The 18,548-nt window shown below is 44.4% G+C and overlaps 1 protein-coding gene across 1 annotated transcript in view; it reads left to right on the top strand.

The window, feature by feature from the left end:
• Window positions 1–729: 729 nt before the first annotated feature.
• Window positions 730–18,548, top strand: part of CCDC102A (coiled-coil domain containing 102A) — a 47,490-nt gene continuing 29,671 nt past the window's right edge. The window contains exon 1 of the mRNA XM_069107818.1: window positions 730–923. The gene's annotated coding sequence lies outside the window, so the exon portion shown is untranslated. The remainder of the gene's footprint in view (window positions 924–18,548) is intronic.

The following is an 18,548-nucleotide window of genomic DNA, read 5'->3' as shown; positions in this document are numbered from 1 at the left end:
CCTGTTGCTTTCAGAATAGGTGCTAAAACTGGCTCTCCAGTGTCCCTCAAGTCCCTCCTTTTCCCAGGGTGTGTGTGTGTAGGGGGCTTCATTACCTGAGCTTATATGTCTGTATCTATCTATGCCATTGAACTGGTGCCTTGACCCAGTCCTTCCCTGCTCACCTTCACTTCGTTTCCCTCAGGTAAGCAGCATCCTAAATATAGCCCCAGATACTTTGGTCGAATAATGAGAAAACAGGACTCATTGGAAAAGACCTTGATGTTGGGAAAGATTAAGGGCAAATGGACAAGGGAAAGGCAAAGGATGCGATGGATAGATAGTGTCTTGGAAGAAACGAACATGAGCTTGGATAGACTTTGGGAGATAGAAGGCCTGGCATGCTATGGTCTACCGGATCACCAAGAGTCCCACTCGGCTAAAACACAAAACTGACCCTTTCCCCAATCAAAGCTCGGGAACTGCCCCTGCCGAACTCCTCTTTTGGGTCACCCAGAGCCAGCTAGCTCCCCTGGCAGCCTCTTATAGAGGGGGCCAGGCCAACTCGGACTCCAATGAGCTAGGCCCTTGGAGCCAAGCCCAAACTCGACCAAAGAAGGCTGGATGGGACCGGCCGATGGAACCTGACCGAGCTGAGTCTGGCACAAGCGACCCACCAGGACCGGCTGCGCCAGCCCAAGTCCCTGCCCCTGCCGGTTCTCTTCGTCCTTCTCCCTCTCCCCTCCCCCCGGGAGGAGGAGACTCCGTTTCCTTCGTCCCTCCTCCCGCCGCTGCCGCCGTCGCTGCTGCTGGAATCTCGGCTGCGTAAGGCCGCCCGCTGCCCAGAGCCCGCTCCGCTCTGCGTTCCACCGGGCTGAGTTTTTCTGAGCTGAGCTGAGCCGGGCCAAGCCGGGCCAGGCTGGGCGGGGTGCGAGGTGGCCCAGGTGAGTCGGGGCGCTGCGAGGTGGGGGGAAGCCGTCCTCATACCAGGCCATCCCGGAGAAAAACTTTACGCCCCTTTCACAGGGCGAGTACTCAGGGCAGCTACAGAATTACCGAGTTTCAAGGAGGAAAGAGTGGTGTGGACATCTGCCAGTTCAGAAGCCTCGACAGTCCCAACTCCTCTAACCTAACTTTCTTCCTCCAGCTTCTTTTGGGGCGGTGGGGGGGGGGAGAAGGGGGGGGGGGGGGGGGGGGGAGGGGGGGTGTGGGGGTAGTGTGGGGTAGGTCTGAGTGTTTGTGTATCTATCTCCTGGGGGACCGAATCCCTCCTTCACTGGCCCTAGTCTGGGTGTTGAGGGGGAGGGGGGACCAGGGTTTGGAATGCGGCGGTCCCGGGGTTGGGGGAAGTGGGGGAGGCCAGGGGTGGGTTTTGGAGCTCTCCCCACCGAACTTAACGTGGTCACCATGGCGAGCGTGGGATAGACTAGCACTGGCGGCCAATCCTGGTGGGGAACCCACTCGTCTCGGTCTGTCCCCCGTCTCGGAGGGACCAATGAGGGCCTCGAAGAAAGGGGTGGGCGGGACCTCCCGGTGTTGGGGGAGGTGGGGAGTAATTGGGCGCTTGGGGCAGCGGGAGGGAAAGGGAGGTAGGGAGGTGGGGATAGCCTTATGAACTCCGAGCTTAATCCTTGAATGCTGGGTGTTTGAAGAGGAATCAGTATATCCCCTAGGAAAGAGGGAGAAGAATTGGGTGGGGGCAGGAATGCACATCTGGAAATGTGATGCGGTTATCAGAGGCCATAGTGGACAGGTGGAGGGGCTGGAGGAGAGAGATGAGTTGCCCTTTCTGGCTTGAAAGTAGGGAAAAGATCCCAGTTTCTTTATCAAATGGGCATGATCCTAGTCCTGCTAACATCAGAACTGTACAACCGATTTCTAATAACTGGCATGTGTACAACTGTTAAATTCTCATGAATTCTCTGTTTTGATACAACAAATGACCAAAACCCCCAATTTATTAAATCATTCTTGTATGCAAACTATTATGCTAGGCACCTGGGGTAGTGACCCGACTTTAAAATAGAAAAAAAAAAACTAGTTCTGCCCCTATGGAGCACACAGTCTAGTAGAGGGAGGAATTGATACACAATGGAGTTCAATACTCTGTGAAATCTGTGTTTCTATTTTTCTGGGCATTTCCTTTATTGATCTAGGTTGCAGGCCCTCAAAGAAATAGAGGAAAAGTTGCTATGGCCAAAAAATTCCTCACGCTGCAGCCCATCTGCTGATGAACGTCTTCTGATGTATTCAGGCTGGGGCTCGGAGACGAGGCATGTAGTCCACCCACCAGTTCGTATATGTATACAGCTACCCACAAACCACAATTTAGCATGGAAATGCAAAAGAAGGTGTCGTGTGAAGTTTCACAGAGAAAATCGTTATAGGAGTTTTGGAAAAGCTTTCTAGATGAGCCATGAATGTTAGATTTCAAAGGAAGAATAAGAATTCATCAGATGAAGGATGAAAGGAGGGATATTCTAGATACAGGGAAAAAATATGAGCAAAGTTACAGTTGTGGGATAGGTCAAGGAGTCTTGTTGGGGGAGGGGGCGGGAGACCATAATCCAATTTGAGGATTATCCAATAGAGAAGGGATTCGTTTGAGGTAGAACTGGTGAAATAGGGAGCCATCAGATTGTTGAGGGCCTCCATGCCTTGAAGAGGAGTTTTACCTTTGCACTGTAGGCAATAGAGAACCCCCCAAAATTTTTGAGAACTCAAGTGACATGACCAGATAACATGTACAAGAAAGATCATTTAACATTATTTAATGCTTCTGTTTGGCATTTAAAGCCCTTCAGAATTCAGCTCCTGCTGAAGTTTTAAACAACTCCTATTATTCCCTCTCATACTTTATGTTCCAAGCAAACTGGTCCTCCGACTCTTCCCCATATATGACATTCCATTTCCAGCCCCCTGCCTTTTGTACAGGCTATGCCCCATGCCTAGAATGTTCTCTTTCACTTATGTTAATTGGAATCCTTACCTCCCTTCTTGAAGGACCTTTCCTAATCCTCCTCTTACTACCTGTGGGACCATGAGCAAATCACTTCATCTTTTTGAGTCTCAGTTTCCTTATCTGTAAAATGAAGAGTTTGGACTCCCTTCAACTTTAAGTCTATGGTACTACAATTCCCCTCAGTTTCTAGAACTCTCTCTCTTCACTGAATTACTTTGTATGTATTTCGTACTTATTTGAGTTGCTCTCTGTTATTTTATTGTTGTTATTGTTTTCCCCAGTAGAATTTAGGATCCATGAGGGCAGGGATTGTTTCTGGTTTTTGTTTTTGTGTCGTTATAGACTAGCACAGTGCCTGAAATATAGTTGGAGCTTAATGAATGCTTATTGAGTTGAGAAGTATGTTTAAGAGGGAAAATGATGAAGTCATTTGGACATATTGCACTTCATGTACAAGTAAAAACATCCTAAAGTCAATTGGAGATGCTCAAAAGCGGGATCAGGGCTAGAAAAGTGATGAAGGGAAGAGAAGGCAAGTGGGAAAACCTATAAGAAAATTATTGCAATAGTCTGTGCAGGTGATAGTGAGACACTGTCCTCTTATTAGTGCCAATGGGAATGGTGGGAAGGAAATTTAAGAGATGTTGCAAAGATGGAATCAACAGGATTTTTTTTCTTAATAAATATTTATTTGTTGTTTGATCAATGAAGGCAAAATACAGAGGAGGCTGTTGTCTCCCTAGTACTGGGCACTATACATCTCTCTCTTTTTAATCAACAAGATTTTGTAATTGACTGGATATGAATGATGAGAGAGAAGGAAGAATTTAAGATGCACCTGAAGTTATGAACATTGGAAGCTAGTGAATGTCAGTGTCACAGACAGGAATAGTGAAGTCAGAAGGAGAAATAAGTTCAAGGGGAAAGATAATGAAATCAGTTTTGGCCATGTTGACTTGGAGGTGTTGGTCTGGAGCTCAAAAGAGAGAGGTAGGAGGGAGAGAAATTTGGAGACATATGCTTAGAAATGTTAGCTGAAACCAAGGAAGTAAATTAAACTGCCAAGGGAGAGAATATAGCAAGAGACTATGGGGGGCAGCTAGGTGGCACACCAGCCCTGGAGTCAAGAGGACCTGAGTTAAAATCCAGCCTCAAATGCCTACTATCTGTGTGACCCTGGGCAAGTCACTTAGCCTACACTGCTGAGAGGGAGGGAGAGACACAGAGAGAATGAATACAATCAGATCATTGGGAACCTACATTAAGTTTTGGGAAGGTGAGGAACCAGTAAAAGAAACAGGAATAGTTAGAAAGTAAGAGGAGAACCAGGAGAGGATGATGTCTCTCTCTTTGAAGCTAAGGGAGAAGAGGAGGAAACAGTCAACAATGTCAGAAAACCACAGAGAGGATGAAGAATTTTCTTTAAAATGCCATTAGATTTGGCAATCCAGACCTTTTGTGACTTTAGAGAAGTTTCAATAGAATAATAGTGGAAGAAGTCTAATTGTAAGGGGTAAAGAGAGAGTGGGTAGTAAGGAAATGAAGGTTTCAAGTTTAGACACCCTTTTCAAGAAGTTCAGTAGAAGAGAAATAAAGCAGAATTTGTTGTTGTTTAGTTGTTTCTGACTCTTGGAGACCCCATTTGGGGTTTTCTTGGCAAAGATACTGGAGTAGTTTGCCATTTCCTTCTCCAGCTCAATTTTCAGATGAGGAACTGAGTCAAACAGGGTTAAGTGACTCACCTAGGGTCACACAGCTAGTAAGTGTCTGAGGCCAGATTTGAACTCAGGAAGACTCATCTTCCTGATTGGGTCCTGCATCACCTATCTAGATGAGATTTTTAAAAGGCAAAAGCAGCTTCCTTTTGTTGTGAATTGAGGCGACCTGAGTATCTCTGTGGGCAGATGGAAAAAAAATGACAAGGGAGAAAATATTGCTGGAGCAAGGTCCTAGAGGAAACAGGGAAGAATGAGATCAAAGGCACATGTAGAAAGATTAATTTGGTACTTAGTAGGATCATAGTTCTTTAGTTGGAAGGGACCTCAAAGGTTATCTAGTCCGAACCAAATAAGTACCACCACAGCAATACATCTAACAAGTGATCATCCAGTCTTTGTTTAAAGACTTCTTGTGACAGGTAACCCATTACCTCCAGAATTACCCATTCCATTCTTGGATATCTTTAAGAGTTAGGGAGTTTTTTCCCTGACATTAAGCCTAAATTGTCTTCTTTATAACTTCCACCCATCATTCTTGGTTTTGCCCTTTGGGACCAAAAAAAATAAGTCTGATCCTTTTTACACATAAGCAATCTTCGCATCCTACTCCCATCCCCCATAAACCCCAATGGAACTGTAGCCATGGACTCTTGCACCAACCCTCCATCATTCTAGTTTCCTTCCTCTAAACAGTTTCCAACTTATCAGTGTCTTCCCTTCCTTCCTTCCTTCCTTCCTTCCTTCCTTCCTTCCTTCCTTCCTTCCTTCCTTTCTTCCTTCCCCCAGACTGGAAGTACAGTTGGAACCACTCGTTGACCCAGTCCCACTGCTTATTAGCACAAAAGCTTTGATCTGCTCTGTTTCCAGGCTGGACCAGTTCACCACTCCTTAGGTAGCCTAGTGGATCCCTACTCTCAGGGGCTTGCCATAGTGGTGCCATCTGGCACCTGATTGCCTTTAGCCCAGCTATATGTCACAACTCCCATACTCAAGCAAATACACCAGTCTTAACCTCTCTAGTAGCAGGAATTACAGATGTGCTTCACCACATCCCTTTCAATGTTATTTCTAAAACATGCTGCCCATAACTGAGGATAAGGCTCCAGAAATGGTCTGACCAGGGTAGAGGCACTGATTATTTATCTCATTATTTCTAGATGCTATTTCTCTCTTAAGAGTGTTGGACTAGATTTTTAAGTTTTCTCCCTTAGCTCTTACATGCTATGATTCTATACCTAAACTGTTAAGCTAGGGATTCTGGGGGAGCAATATAGCTCAGTGAGCCAGAGCAGGGAACTTATGGGACCAGGATCATGGGTTCAGTAGTCGCTTAAGCCAGTTCATTTTACTATTTCCGTGACCATAGACTGTACTCTAGGTGATGCAGTGGATAGAGTCCAGAAGACCTGAGTTCAAGACCTGCCTCAGATACTTTCTAACTTTGTGACCCTGGGCAAGTCACTTAAAACCCCTTGAAGCCTCAGTTCCCTCTTCTATAAAATAAGGATAATAATTGCACCTAACTTAGAGCATTTTTTTTTGAGGACCAAATAAGATATCATATGTATGGCATTTTACAAACTTTAAAGTGCTGTGTAAATACCAGCTAAAGTTACTCCTTAACTCAGCCTTTCCATAAACTCTTTTTCACAATGGGACCCTAGGGGAGAGAATTTGGAGATAACAGTACAAATCTAATCCAGCATCTGCCTCTTGTACACAGGGTCCCCTGGATCCTCACGTGTTGCTTAATCTTCATGACTCCAGGGACCAGATGTACCTTTGAGCTGTCTAGCCATGGGAAATAGGGTATAGCAGACTTTTCTGATGTTCAGAAGATCCCCTGAAGAAGGCACCTGGGGGGAAACTGCCTTGTAGATTCTGCCCTGGAAATCTGAAAGTGGGCAAAAGAATTTCTCTGTTCTATTAGCTGGTCTGGCCTTCCCACAATGCATTGCCTTGAATTGATCCATGAGACATGTAGGAGGCATCTGGGAAGGACTTGGGGTGGGACAGGGTATCATCTTTCCAGGCCCTAAACCGAGCTCCCTTCCTTTGTCCCAGTGTGGGAAGAGGACAGGAAATGAAGTCATGTGAGGATTGGTTGAAAGAACTAGGAATAGTCAGCCTGAGGAAAAATGAAATTTATAGAGAACATAAGACATTTCTCCCAATATCTGAAAAGCTTGTGTGAAAAGGGAGCAAACATGATGCTTATATCCAGAGAGTAAAATAAAAGTTATATGGAGGCAGATTTTTTTACTTTGATATAAAGAAAAACTTCATAGTATTCGGAGCTATCCAAAAATAGAATGGGCTGCCTTGTGGGGTGGTGGGTCCCCCATCATTGTAGGTCTTCAAGCAAAAGCTAAATGACCGTTTGTTAAAGTTGTTATAGAGGGGCTCCTGTTCAGATTTGGACTGGACTAAATGACCTCTGACATCTTTTCTATGTCTGGGATTCTATTCGCCTTCTGTCCTGGTCACCCTTTAAGGCATAGGCTAGAATTTCTTCCCTTCCTAGGCTCTTGGGTCTCTCCACAGTTACTCAAGCCCAGCCTGCAGGTTATATGGAAAAGGCTTCCTGACACTGTGGGCTGACCATTCTCTATCCCTCTGTACTTATCCAATTAAGGCACCCTCCCATTGAGGTTTCCTGCAGTGGCTCACCAGCCTGGCAGGCCCAGCAAGCCTGTGGCCACAGGTCCATCTAAAGTCCTCCCCCTCTGCCTAGGAGCTGACAGAGTGGCCTCCAAGCCTGGTATTGGAGAAGTATTGGCAAGGAGTAGGAGGTGGGGGTGAGTGGGTAAGGCAGAGTAGGACTGTCCCTCTGGGGAAACATCCTTCCCTAGAAAGCATGGAATTCCTCCCTGTCAGTGGAAGGGATTCCTATTAATCAAGAAAGAGGGTAATATGGAGTTACAGGAGATTGCAGGTCCTGACTGGCAGGCTGTTTGCAATTCCCATCATTATTACTGTGGGTAAATATGTAGTGGCTAGTTAGAGTCTCATTTGAAGGAGGGTTGTGTGGGCCAGTTGGCCTTGTTTGGTCCAGGGACACAATCCGTTTGACCAACTCTGACCACAGGTGCATTTCAATCCAACAAACATTTATTCCATTCCTATTATGTGTTAGACTCAGGAGAAGGAAGTTTAGATAAGACAAGATGCCTGCCCTCATGGACTTTACAGTCTGGCAAGGGGATAGGACTCAGACATAGATAATGAGTCAATCATGCTAGCTGTCTTCAAGCATCTGTCCTATGCAGAGATGACTAGACCTACTCCTTTTGGCCCCAAATGGTAGAACCAGAAGAAGTGAGTAAGAGGGAAAATTAGACTTGATATCAGGAAGAACCTCCTAATGATTAAAGCTGCCCAGCAGTGGAGTGGTCTGCCTCTGGAGGTGGTGGGTGCCCTGTCCTTGTTGGAGATCTTGGAGCAGAAACTAGATTACCACTTGTCAGCTATGTTATAGTGATGAGTTCCCTTTTTGGCACAGGTTGGGCCAAATGGCCACTGAGATCCCTTCCAGTACTCAGATCAGTGACTTGGGTCTCAGGGACATGATACTCCCTCTAGCAGAGCAGATCATAGCCTACCCATGGCTTCCTCATATGCTGTGCAGTACTTATCCATGCTTACTACTCCTTAAGTCCTTCAGAGAGAATCTACCCATCACAGTGGCAGCCTTCCTCTTATTTTCTTAAGATGCAGCCCTTGGCTGACCCTCTGAGGTTTTGATTGTATCCTTGGTGCCTAGCCTCACAGCACCTGGCTCTTAGCAGGTGCTTCAATTGATTCTAGTCCTACATAGGATCATAGATGGTCATGGATCTTTTTTTTTTTTTTTAAGCAATTGGGGTTAAGTAACTTGCTCAAGGTTACACGGCCAGTTATTTCTGGGTGTTGTGCTGAGTATCTGAGCCCGGATTTGATCCAGGTTATCCCGACACTGGAGCCGGTACTCTTACTCGCTGAGCCATATGGCCGTCCCTAAGCAATTGGGGTTAAGTAACTTGCTCAAGGTTACACGGCCAGGTGTTTCTGGGTGGGTGTTAAGTGTCTGAGCCCAGGATTCGATCTCCAGGTCTTCCCAACACTGGAGCCGGTGCTCTTACTCGCTGTGCTACCTGGCCACCCCGATGGTCATGGATCTTAAGCAGGAAGGGATCTTAGAGATCATTGAGTCCATCTGCTTCATTTTACAGATGAGAAAATTGAGGTACAGAGAAGTTAAGTGCCTGCCTTGAGATCACACAGTCAGTTAGCATTTATTAAGCACCCACCAGGCACTGGCATAAGCATTGGTGGTGAGTATCAGAATCTGGATTCAAATCCAGGTCTCTTGACTCCAAAGCCAGCACTTTTCCCACCATTTCACATGTCCTCAATAAGCCTAAAGAAAGCTTTGGTGATATCTTTTATACCAGTTGTTTACAAGATGTTGAACTTTTGTCCACTTGCCCTGCGCTTGGAGTCACCTGCAGTTCTGATTCTTATGGAATTCTGCCGTTGCATGATTCATCATCACAGCTGATATTGACATAGACATTTAAGGTTTACAAAGCATTTTATAAATGAGCATTTATCTCCTTTGATTCTTACCATATCTCCATGAGCGCATCCTATGGTTATTATTGTTCAGTCATTTTCAGTCGTGGCTAACTCTTCATGACCCCACTCTTGGTAAAGAGACTGGAGCGGTTTGCCATTTCCTTCTCTAGCTCATTTTACAGATGAAGAAACTGAGGCAGACAGAGTTAAGGGACTTGTCCAGGGTCACAAAGCCAGTCTGTGTCTGAGGCCAGATTTTAACTCAGGAAGATGTCTTCCTGATTCTATTGCGCCACCTAGCTGCCCCAGGTCTTATTATCATCCCTATTTAACTGATGAGCAAACCAGGGCACAGAGAGGTTGATGATCTTCCCCAGGGACACACAATTAATAATTGTCTAAGGTAGGATTTAAGCCTAGGTCTTCAGGACTCCAAGTCCTGTGCTGTGTTGCTAGTTCTAACAGTTAAATAGCATCACTGGGAGAATCCTGAAGTGTTTTTTTAAATGAACTTTTGGATATTTATGAGTACTAATGACCTCAGGGAAAAGATAATGAAATACTCTTCCTTTCTTCACAGAGAGGTGCAGGACCACTAGGGGCAAGATATTGTTCGCATTGTCTGTCAAGGTCACTTTAACAGATGTTTTTGCTTAATTTTTTCCCTCACAATTTCAAAGAGAAGGGTATTTCCAGAAATAACTGTGATGTAGAAACAAATAAGACCCTTACTAGCTGTGTGACTCTGGGCAAGTCACTTAACCCTGTCTGCCTCAGTTTCCTCATCTGTAAAATGAGCTGGCAAAAGAAATGGCAAACCACTCCAGTGTCTTTGCCAAGAAAACCCCAAGCAGGATCACAAAGAGTTGTACTGAAACAACTGAACAGCAAGAACAGAAATCAATAATCAAAATCAATAATCAAAAGACCATCGTCTTTGAGAACTGCTACAGCTAAAACATTTGTCACTCAGCAGCCATCCTGAGGCCATCCCAACATAGCTACCAGACATGTAGTTTGTCACTGGGCCCTTATTCAAAATCTTTCCAGCTTGGTAGGCCCTATGAGAGTCTGTCCTTCACTTGGTATAGACTTGGACAATTCAGGGTCACCTCCATACCATAATGAGGTATCATATCAGGACTTTAGCAATCAAGTAACTCAGATCCTCAAATGGATCTGAAATCTCACCTTGTTAAGAGGCAGCATAATATCATCTAGTAGATAGACTATTGGTCTTAGAATCAAGAAGATTGGGGTTCAAATCCCATCTCAGACATTTATAGCTGTGTGACTGTGGGCAAGTCACTTAACTTCTGGTCTGTTTTCTTATTGATGCAATAAGGAAGTTTGGCTCAATGACCTCTGAGATCCCTTCCATCTCCAAATTTCTGAATGATGATTGGTTGCAACCCATCCATGTCTGCCCATGTGCAACTCTTATCTGTGTCTTCCAAAAGTTCACCAGAGGAGGTCCACCTAATGTGCCAGAAGCCTTCTTATCTTTAATACAAAATAACATATGGCATAGAGCAGGTAGGTGACTGCCCTACATGTACAGGAGGCAGCAACACAAGCCTCTCCAAAGAAAAAGAAGAGCAAGAAAGCAAAATGGCTGTCTGATGAAGCTTTACAAACAGCTGAGGAAGGAAGAAAACAAAAGGTAAAAGAGAAGGGGAAAGATATACCACAATTCCAGAGAATAGCAAGAAGGTTTTCTTACATGAACAATGCAAAGAAATAAAAGAAAACAGTAGAATGGGAAAGATAAGAGATCACTTCAAGAAAATTAGAGCTATCAAGTAAAAATTTTATGTGAAAATTGGGCATGATAAAAAACAAAAATGAGGGGCGGCTAGGTGGCACAGTGAATAGAGCACCAGCCCTGGAGTCAGTAGGACCAGAGTTCAAATCTGGCCTCAGACGCTTAACACAAAAACTAGCCATGTGACCTTGGGCAAGTTAGTTAACCCCAACTGCCCTCCAAAAAAAAAAAAGCAAAAAAAAAATGGTAGGGATTCAGCAAGCAGAAGAGATTAAGAAGAGGTGGCAAGAATACACAGAAGAACTATGGAAGAAAGATCTTACCATCACTGATATAAGTGATCAAATATAGACATCCTGGTGAATTTAACACCATCATGAGCAGCTTTCCAGAAGAATGCCTTTGTGAATAGCTTTTAAGGTCCTGATTACATAGTATAGTGAACACTCTATTCCATAACAAATCAGAGCAAAACATTCACAGTAAATCAAGGTACATCATTCACAATGTTACAACTTATCACAGAAAATCACAATATAGTATTCACAACATCTTATCATTAAATGGCCACATAGTTTTCACCAAAGTGGTTACAATGTTTAGAACAAAGAGCAAACATCTCAAAGTACAATAGTCAAAGTCTTCCACTCATGGGGCACACTTAAGTTAACTCAGTCACTTATTCAGCAATCAATTACTAAGTATAATTAATCACTAAGTACAATCCTTAAAAAATACACAAACCCTCCACCCCTAGGTCACTAGTAAATGACAATTTCATCTTTATTCAGTACCCACGGAGAGGTCTTTTCATCTTGACTTGGGGCCGGTTCTTAGATTCCCTGGATCCCCTTCCATGGTCCCAAATTCTACCTGGGTTCACCAGACTGTCCCCTGGGTTCAATAGCCAACAGCTCCCATTTCCTTGTCCAGCTCCCTGAGTAGGTCCTGCTACACACTGAAGTTCACAGGGTTTAGTCTATCGCAAATCCTTCACAATTTCTGCTCCTGGGAATTCAAGGCTCAAAGAAGCCACAAACAGACAAAGTACCTGCATCCCCATCATGCTTCCTCAGTCTTCTGCAGCTCGTTCAAAAACTCAGAATGACCTTGTCCAGCCTGGGGGGAGGGGGCTTCTGGGCTGCTGGGCTTCAGGGCTCCTGGACTCCTGGGCTCCTGTTCAGAAGAAGCTCCACCACCCCAGGTTCTCAGGAAATTCTGACTCAGTTCTCGATTCTCTCTTCTGTAGCTGCTCTGCCTCCAGATTCTTGTCCCAAGAAATTCTGAGTGTACCTCTCTGGGGCTTTTCTTATATACACACACAGCATTAGCTACTTCCTGTTTCAGCCAACCCCTTCCTGTTGCTAACAATTCCAGCTGAGCTTTTTTTTTTTTTTGTCTTTTTGGAGAAGGGAAGGCAGGGTAATTGGGGTTCAGTGACTTGCCCAAGGTCACACAGCCAGTAAGTGTTAAGTGTCTGAGGCTGGATTTGAACTCAGGTCCTCCTGACTCCAGGGCCAGTGCAGTGCTCACTGCACCACCTAGTTGTCCGTCAGTGGAACTATTTAAAATACTAAAAGATAATGTGGTTAAAGTATTTCACTCAGTAGATGAGCAAATTTGGAAAACTCAGCAATGGCCACTGGATTAGAAAAGATCAGTTTACATCCCAATCCTAAAGGGCAATGCCAAGGAATGTTGAGATTACTGACAGTCATGTTCATTTCACATGCCAACATGGTTGCTTAAGATTCTGCAAGCTAGGCTTTTGCAATATGTGAACTGAGAATTACCAGAAGAGCAGGCTGGTTTTTGAAGAAGCAAAGGAACTACATACCAAATTGCCAACATCTCAGGATTATGGAGAAGGCAAGGTAGCTGAAAAAAAAAAAAACATCTGCTTCACTGACTACACTAAAATCTTTGACTGTATGGATCACAACAAAATGTGATAAGTCCTCAAAGAGATCAGAGTACTTGATCATCTTACTTGTCTTCTGAAGAACATTTATGCAGGCCAAGAAGCAACAGTTAGAACCAAACATAGAACAATGGATCAGTTTAAGATTGGAAGAGTACGACAAGGCTCTATATTGTCACCTTATTTATTTAATTTATATGCAGAGTACATCATGCAAAATACCAGGCTAGATGAATCAAAAACCAGAAATAAGGTTGCAGGGAGAAATATCAACAATCTCAGACATGCACAATACCTCTCTGATGGCACAAAGTGAAGAAGAATTAAGAAGCCTCTTTCTGAGGGTAAAAGAGCAAAGTGTAAAAACTGGCTTAACATTAAAAAATAAAAACCCTAAGATCTAGGCAACTGGTCCCATCACTTCCTGGAAAATTGAGGGAGAAGAAATGGAAGCAGTGTCAGATTTTATATTCTTGAGTTCAAAGATCACTGTAGATGGTGATTGCAACCGTGAAATTTTAAGATATTTGTTCCTTGGAAGAATACTATGGTAAATCTGGACAGCAGAGAGATCATCTTGCTGACAAAGGTCCATATAAGTCAAAGCTATGGTCTTCTTTCCTTGAGCAATGCATGGCTGTGAAAGTGGGCCAGTAAGGAAAGCTGAGTGCCACAGAATCAGTGTTTTCGAATTGTGGTGCTGAAGAAGACTTTTGAGAGTCCCTTGGATAGGAAGGAGGTCAAATCAGTCAATGCTTAAAAGAAATTAATTCAGAATATTCACTAGGTCAAATACTGAAGCTGAAGCTTAAATACTTTGACCACATAATGAAAAAACAGGACTCACTGGAAAAGATCCTAATGCTGAGAAAGATTGAAGGCAAAAGGAAAAAGGGACAGCAGAGGATGAGATGGATAAATTGTGTCATGGAAACAATGAACATGAGCTTGGACAGACTTTGAGAGACAGTGGAGGTTGTAAGGACCTGGTGTGCTGTGGTCTGAGGGGTCATGAAGAGTCAGGCACGACTGAACGACAGTAAACAACATATGGCATGCCTTTCTAAAGACTCACAACAGAGCCCATGACTGGATGAAGCCAGGTCCAAGAGCCAGAAGAAATACAGGAATTCATTTAATAGATAGGAAGAGCTTATTCTTATCTGTCTTAGTTTATTTTCTTTACCCCAAAACCTGATTTTTTTACAGACTTCACAGTTCTCTTGATGTTAAAACCATTCACCTGCCCTCCTCACTGGAAGAATTTCTTTTTTTTTTTTGGAAGGGGGGAAGAGCAATTGGGGTTAAGTGACTTGCCCAAGATTACACGGCTAGTAGGTGTTAAGTGTTTGAGGTCAGATTTGAACTCAGGTCCTCCTGACTCCAGGGCCGGTGCTTTATTCACTGTGCCACCTAGCCACCCCACTGGAAGAATTTCTGAAGACTTGGTCAGAACAATTAATCATTGTTAACTCCAACTTTTGATTCCAGAAAAATAGGGCACATTTCTTCCCTTTAAAACTTCTGAGGGGCGGCTAGGTGGCGCAGTGAATAGAGCACCGTCCCTGGAGTCAGGAGGACCTGAGTTCAAATCTAGACTCAGACACTTCACACACACACACACACACCCCTAGCCATGGGACCTTGGGCAAGTCCTTTAACACCAATTGTCCTACCCTCCCCCCTTCAAAAAGCAAAAAGTAAAAAAAAAAAAAAATTCTGAAAAAGATTTCAAAACAATTCTTGCTAATGATTACTAAAGCAATCAAGAGAGAAATAATCCATAAGCATTTATTAGGTGCCTTCTCTGAGCCAGGAACAGTACTAAGTGCTGGGAATACAAAGAAAGGCAAAAGGATGTGTTTCCTTCCCCCAGGGAGCTCTTATTCTAGTGGGGAGCCTGAAGCAGGCTCTGTGGAGCACTTAGAGCCTGCTCAGACAGCAGAGACACCGAGGTCATCCCTAGCCTACACCAGTTGTTTTGTACTGCCGCTGGACTTGGATGCCTCTGGAAGACAGAGTGAGGCTGATGACTTTGGGCAGCTCTGCCTCCCATCAATCCAATTCAGGAGCAGGTCAAGACATTATCCATGATGTCATCTGTCCTCTTCTAAAAGGAGAAACAGCAGCCACAGCCCTCTTCACTTCAGAGGCTCAAGGTTATGTTTAATCCTTTCTCGCACTGACCATGTACGTGCTTGTGATTCTACCTCCACAATATCTCTTTGGCTCAATTCGACAAACATCTAAATGACACACAGTAGGTGCTCAGGAAATTCTTGATTGATTGCCTGTTACACGCAAGGGCACTTTGAATACAAAGAGAAAGACAAAATGATTCCTGCCCTCAAGGAGCTTCCATTCTACTTGGGGGGTACTGTTGACATACAGGCAAGTACAGCAAGATCATTTGAGGGGCTGGACTTCGCTCTGAAGTGATGAGAAAGGTTTCCTGTCGATATAGCACTTTAGCTGAGACCTGAGGGAAACTAAGCACTCAGTGTGGAGAGATCACGTTACAGTTATGATAGACTGACAGGCCACGAAGAGCCAAAGAACAGGAGATGGGATGCCAAGTCTGGGGAATATCGAGTAGACCGGTTTGAGGAGAAGAAGGGAGAAGTTAGAGAAGGCTTTCTGGAGGAGGTGGTATTTGAGTTAGGATATAATGAGTAGGTAAGAACTTGACAGGAGGGAGGAAGGAGAATCAATAGAAAGAACTTTGTGATCAAAGGCACGAAGGTGGGAGAATACACATAAGCCCTTGTAAGTAGTATGTAGTCTTTCAAATAGTCCAGTTTGCCTGGACCATTGAGTGTGTGAGGGGATAGTTATGTGCACTAAGCTTCGAAAGGCAGGCTGGGGCTGTATAATGGAGGGCTTTAAGTAGCCGTCTCTTGTACCTTTTCCCTTCTCTCCATCATCTCTGCTACCAGAGAACAGCTAGGTGGCTCAGTGGATAGAGTGCTGGGCCTGGAGTTCAGAAGACCTGAGTTCAAATCTGGCTTCAAGTATGTACTCACTGTGTGACCCTGGGCAAGTCATTTGACTCCTATTTGCCTCAGTTTCCTCATCAGTAAAATGGGGGTAATAGTAGCACCAATCTCTCGGGTTGTAGAGAAGATCAAAGGAGATAATCATTATAAAGTGCTATATAGATGTGGGCCCTAGATTGTTACATTCAACTCCTCATCCACCTTCCCACACCTCCACGGATGTTTCATGCCTCTCCCAGACCTGTCTTCCTTATGCATCATTCTGGTCATGCCATTCCTCCTCTCAAAGATTTCTCGTGGACTCATTTTAATGTCTTGCTCTTGCTATGCCAGACCATTCTGTGCTTCCAGACAAATTCTGAACTGTCCCACCTCCATGTCTTTGTTCACAGTACTAGAAGGTCCTCCCTCCTCCTTTACTTGTCAAATTCTTGCCTGTTTCTTATACCTCAACTCCAATGCCACCTCATCCATAAAGCCTTCCCTGATTGCTCCCTTGCCCTCTCTCCCCTGCTATACACAAAATGTTGTGTTTTACAGTTCCCAATTATACTTATCAGGCAAAATACATTATAATTATTTATATTATTGTCTTAGCCCCTTCCCTGTTAGACTGTAGACTTCTTGAGGATATATCTAAACTTGCATTTCCCTCTCTCATGGTATTTTGCATACAGTAGAGCTTAATGAATGTTCATTGAATCTTGAGAAGCAACTTGATACCACAGACATGGCTTTGGAGTCAGAGGACCTAGGTTTGAACCTTGTTTCTGTCATGACTAATGAGACCCTGGGCAAATTACTTAACTTTTTGGGGTCACAATTTTCTCATCTATAGAATGAAAAACTCCCTTCCAACTCTAGATCTATAGGGATCTAAAGGGATTTGGGGACTAAGGCTAGAGAATAGCCTCATCCTTCCTCACAGTGAGCCGTGTGAGGTTGGCTGTGAGGGTGTGAATGGCTGAGTGGAAAATTGGTGGAAACCTCTTCTGATTCCCCATCTCCCTCCCTCCTCCCCCTGTGTCCTTCAGATGTCTAGCCTTGGTCTTTCATGTGGGTAAATCTGTAGTGCATTAGTGAGTAATGGGTGGCTTATGCTCCTTCTCCCTGCCCCCACTCAGTTATGTTGGGGAGTTTCCTGGAAAGGTCACAGAAGGAGCTAGAGAGAAAGGCAGATCCTCACCTTCCCCCCTCCTAACCCCCAATCTCTAACATTAGCCGAGCCCCTGGATCACTCTGCTGGAAATGCTGGGACCCAGCCACATTGCCTGGGCCAGCCGTGGAGCAAAGTGGGGAGGAGGATGTGGCTTTAGGCTCAGATCCCTCTCTCGGCAGCTCTCCAGGCGGACCCTAACCCTGCCTCTGCCTCCCCCATCCTGACCACAGGAATGTCTTCCTTGCTTTGTTGTTCTCTGCATTTGGGGTCTGGTCCTGGCAGGAGGAAGAGGTTGGAGTGGGGGGAGAGGGGAGGAACCCCAACTCCAGGAGCCACTGGGCCTGGCTGAGAGTAGATGCTTTCTCAGTACAGACCGCTTGGCTCACTGGGAGCCTCTCCGGTTTCCTGCTTTCTGGACTTTGCAAAGTATTTTTTCTTTCCCTAAGAATTCTTCCCATATGGAACTCCTCCAAGAATGAAAGGAGAGGGATTAATGTGTATATGTGCACATGTGTATACAGTGGCACTAAATGATCATATGTATGGTACATGTATAACTAATTATGCCCATGTAGTTGTGTGTATATGTGCAACTGAGTAAGTATAGCTACTGTACTTCTGTATGTCTCTGTGTATGGGGATTTGTCTACATAATGGGGATGTGATTTTGTCAGGTATTGTTTATGTGTACATGTATGTATATGTGGCAACCTTGATTGTAGGCCTTGGGGGTGTGTGTGTGTGTGTGTGGTGAGAGGGAGGTAGGAGAAGACAATGGCAGGATGTTGGCCAGAAACCCAGACACCCTCTGTCTGGCATAGAACCTCCTTTTTCCCAACCCCTGAATGACTGCAATTCCCATCAGGGGGAGATCTTACCACTGCTGGAGGGGGGGAAGCTTAGATGCTGCCTGACTTCCCAGGGCCTGATGTAGATTCCATGCATGTAGAAAGGCAATAGATTATAGATTTGGAGCTGAAAGGGGCCTTAGAGATGCTCTACTCCAACCCTTTCATTTTACATGGAGTAAACTGAGATCCAAAGGGGGAGAGTGACTTACTAAGGGTCACACAGGAAGTAAGTCATTGAGTCAGGAGCCCTCTGACCATGAGCCTATAGCAGGGGTGTCAAACTTAAATAGAAAGGGATGCTACTGAAAAGTACCTAAAGATAGGACATAAGGATGGATCAATATGCAGGCCACATATTGAGTTAGAAAATCACAAATTAACATTATTCATGTTCTGTTGTATTTTATTAAATTACATTTTAATATAAACTTAATTTTATTACAATTATATTTTAATCTGGTCTAGTGCATGTTTAATATTTCTGTCCTAAAGCTCTTTCTCCTACACCAGCTTCTTGTTCAGTATGAGCAAACTGTATAAAGTGGTCAGGGAAATTTTCCAGGAAAAGTTTGGGTATGGGACTGTGCCACACACACACACACACACACACACACACACACACACACACACACACACACAC

The sequence above is a fragment of the Petaurus breviceps genome, unplaced genomic scaffold (genome assembly GCF_028583685.1).
Source record: "Petaurus breviceps papuanus isolate PSGF00001 unplaced genomic scaffold, PetGlider_PUasm1.0 90281, whole genome shotgun sequence".
Lineage (NCBI taxonomy): Eukaryota > Metazoa > Chordata > Mammalia > Diprotodontia > Petauridae > Petaurus > Petaurus breviceps.
Note: the sequence above shows the minus strand (reverse complement) of the source record. Positions and strands in the feature narration are given on the sequence as shown.